Source organism: Phalangium opilio, unplaced genomic scaffold, assembly GCF_054372755.1.
Source record: "Phalangium opilio isolate 3A_F unplaced genomic scaffold, DU_Popi_V2 ptg000061l_1, whole genome shotgun sequence".
NCBI lineage: Eukaryota > Metazoa > Arthropoda > Arachnida > Opiliones > Phalangiidae > Phalangium > Phalangium opilio.
This window is the reverse complement of record NW_028324178.1, coordinates 8545001-8547500: the sequence shown is the minus strand read 5'-3', so window position 1 is coordinate 8547500 and position 2500 is coordinate 8545001. Positions and strand designations below refer to the sequence as shown.

The 2500-nt window shown below is 45.9% G+C and overlaps 6 non-coding genes across 6 annotated transcripts; all 6 read left to right on the top strand.

Annotated features, from left to right (window-relative positions):
• Positions 1-128: 128 nt before the first annotated feature.
• Positions 129-210, top strand: TRNAL-AAG (transfer RNA leucine (anticodon AAG)). The gene has a single exon. It is a non-coding gene; the product is annotated as a tRNA-Leu (tRNA).
• Positions 211-280: 70 nt separating this feature from the next.
• TRNAL-AAG (transfer RNA leucine (anticodon AAG)) lies at positions 281-362 on the top strand. The gene has a single exon. It is a non-coding gene; the product is annotated as a tRNA-Leu (tRNA).
• A 227-nt stretch (positions 363-589) lies between these two features.
• TRNAL-AAG (transfer RNA leucine (anticodon AAG)) lies at positions 590-671 on the top strand. The gene has a single exon. It is a non-coding gene; the product is annotated as a tRNA-Leu (tRNA).
• A 222-nt stretch (positions 672-893) lies between these two features.
• Positions 894-975, top strand: TRNAL-AAG (transfer RNA leucine (anticodon AAG)). The gene has a single exon. It is a non-coding gene; the product is annotated as a tRNA-Leu (tRNA).
• A 69-nt stretch (positions 976-1044) lies between these two features.
• On the top strand, positions 1045-1126 carry TRNAL-AAG (transfer RNA leucine (anticodon AAG)). Its single transcript has one exon. It is a non-coding gene; the product is annotated as a tRNA-Leu (tRNA).
• A 379-nt stretch (positions 1127-1505) lies between these two features.
• On the top strand, positions 1506-1587 carry TRNAL-AAG (transfer RNA leucine (anticodon AAG)). The gene has a single exon. It is a non-coding gene; the product is annotated as a tRNA-Leu (tRNA).
• The last annotated feature ends 913 nt before the right edge of the window (positions 1588-2500 follow it).

Here is a 2500-nt window from a genome sequence, read left to right as displayed (position 1 = left end):
GCGCTGTTTTAAGGCACCAGTCTCTTCGGGGGCGTGGGTTCGAATACCACCTCTGTCAGCCTACTTTGTTTCTTAAGATTAATAATATGAAGCTTTTGCTTATTAGTCTGAGGTGACTTTTGTTTCCAGGTAGAGTGGCCGAGTGGTCTATGGCGCTGGTTTAAGGCACCAGTCTCTTCGGGGGCGTGGGTTCGAATCCCATCTGTGTCAGCCTACTTTTTTTCCTAAGATTAATAATATGAAGCTTTTGCTTATTAGTCTGAGGTGACTTTTGTTTCCAGGAAGAGTGGCCGAGTGGTCTAAGGCGCTGGTTTAAGCCACCAGTCTCTTCGGGGGCGTGGGTTCGAATCCCACGTCTATCAGCCTATTTTGTTTTCTAGGATTAATAATATGAACCTTTTGCTTATTAGTCTGAGGTGACTTTTGTTTCCAGGTAGAGTGCCCGAGTGGAGTGGTCTAAGGCGCTGGTTTAAGGCACCAGTTTATTCGGGGGCGTGGGTTCGAATCCCACATCTGTCAGCCTACTTTGTTTCCTAGGATTAATAATATGAAGCTTTTGCTTATTAGTCTGAGGTGTCTTTTGTTTCCAGGTAGAGTGGCCGAGTGGTCTAAGACGCTGGTTTAAGGCACCAGTCTCTTCGGGGGCGTGGGTTCGAATCCCACCTCTGTCAGCCTACTTTGTTTCGTAAGATTAATAATATGAAGCTTTTGCTTATTAGTCTGAGGTGACTTTTGTTTCCAGGTAGAGTGGCCGAGTGGTCTATGGCGCTGTTTTAAGGCACCTGTCTCTTCGGGGGCGTGGGTTCGAATACCACCTCTGTCAGCCTACTTTGTTTCCTAAGATTAATAATATGAAGCTTTTGCTTATTAGTCTGAGGTGACTTTTGTTTCCAGGTAGAGTGGCCGAGTGGTCTATGGCGCTGGTTTAAGGCACCAGTCTCTTCGGGGGCGTGGGTTCGAATCCCACCTGTGTCAGCCTACTTTTTTCCTAAGATTAATAATATGAAGCTTTTGCTTATTAGTCTGAGGTGACTTTTGTTTCCAGGAAGAGTGGCCGAGTGGTCTAAGGCGCTGGTTTAAGCCACCAGTCTCTTCGGGGGCGTGGGTTCGAATCCCACGTCTATCAGCCTATTTTGTTTTCTAGGATTAATAATATGAACCTTTTGCTTATTAGTCTGAGGTGACTTTTGTTTCCAGGTAGAGTGGCCGAGTGGAGTGGTCTAAGGCGCTGGTTTAAGGCACCAGTTTATTCGGGGGCGTGGGTTCGAATCCCACATCTGTCAGCCTACTTTGTTTTCTAGGATTAATAATATGAAGCTTTTGCTTATTAGTCTGAGGTGTCTTTTGTTTCCAGGTAGAGTGGCCGAGTGGTCTAAGACGCTGGTTTAAGGCACCAGTCTCTTCGGGGGCGTGGGTTCGAATCTTACCTCTGTCAGCCTACTTTGTTTCCTAGGATTAATAATATGAAGCTTTTGCTTATTAGTCTGAGGTGACTTTCGTTTCCAGGTAGATTGGCCGAGTGGTCTAAGGCGCTGGTTTAAGGCACCAGTCTCTTCGGGGGCGTGGGTTCCAATCCCACATCTATCATTCTATTTTGTTTTCTAGGATTAATAATATGAAGCTTTTGCTTATTAGTCTGAGGTGACTTTCGTTTCCAGGTAGAGTAACCAAGTGGTCCAGGGCGCTGTTTTAAGGCACCATTCCCTTCGGGGCGTGGGTTCGCATCCCACATCCATAAGCCTACTTTGTTTCCTAGGATTAATAATATGAAGCTTTTGCTTATTAGTCTGAGGTGACCTTTGTTTCCAGGAAGAGTGGCCGAGTGGTCTAAGGCGCTGGTTTAAGACACCAGTCTCTTCGGGGGCGTGGGTTCGAATCGCACGTCTATCAGCCTATTTTGTTTTCTAGGATTAATAATATGAAGGTTTTGCTTAGTAGTCTGAGGTGACTTTTGTTTCCAGGTAGAGTGGCCGAGTGGTCTAAGGCGCGGGTTTAAGGCACCAGTCTATTCGGGGGCGTGGGTTCGAATCCCAACTCAATTAGCAGAGTTTGTTTTCTACGACTAATAATATGAAGCTTTTGCTAAATAGACTGAGTTTACTTTTGCTTTCGGGTAGAGTGGCCAAGTGGTCCAAGAAGCTAGTTTAAGGCACCATTCCCATCGGGGCGTGGGTTCGCATCCCACATCTATCAGCCTACTTTGTTTTCTAGGATTAATAATATGAAGCTTTTGCTTATTAGTCTGAGGTGTCTTTTGTTTCCAGGTAAAGTGGCCGAGTGGTCTAAGACGCTGGTTTAAGGCACCAGTCTCTTCGGGGGCGTGGGTTCGAATCTTACCTCTGTCAGCCTATTTTGTTTTCTACGATTAATATTATGAAGCTTTTGCTAAATAGACTGAATTTACTTTTGCTTTCGGGTAGAGTGGCCAAGTGGTCCAAGGCGCTGGTTTAAGGCATTATTCCCTTCGCGGCGTGGGTTCGCATCCCACATCTATAAGCCT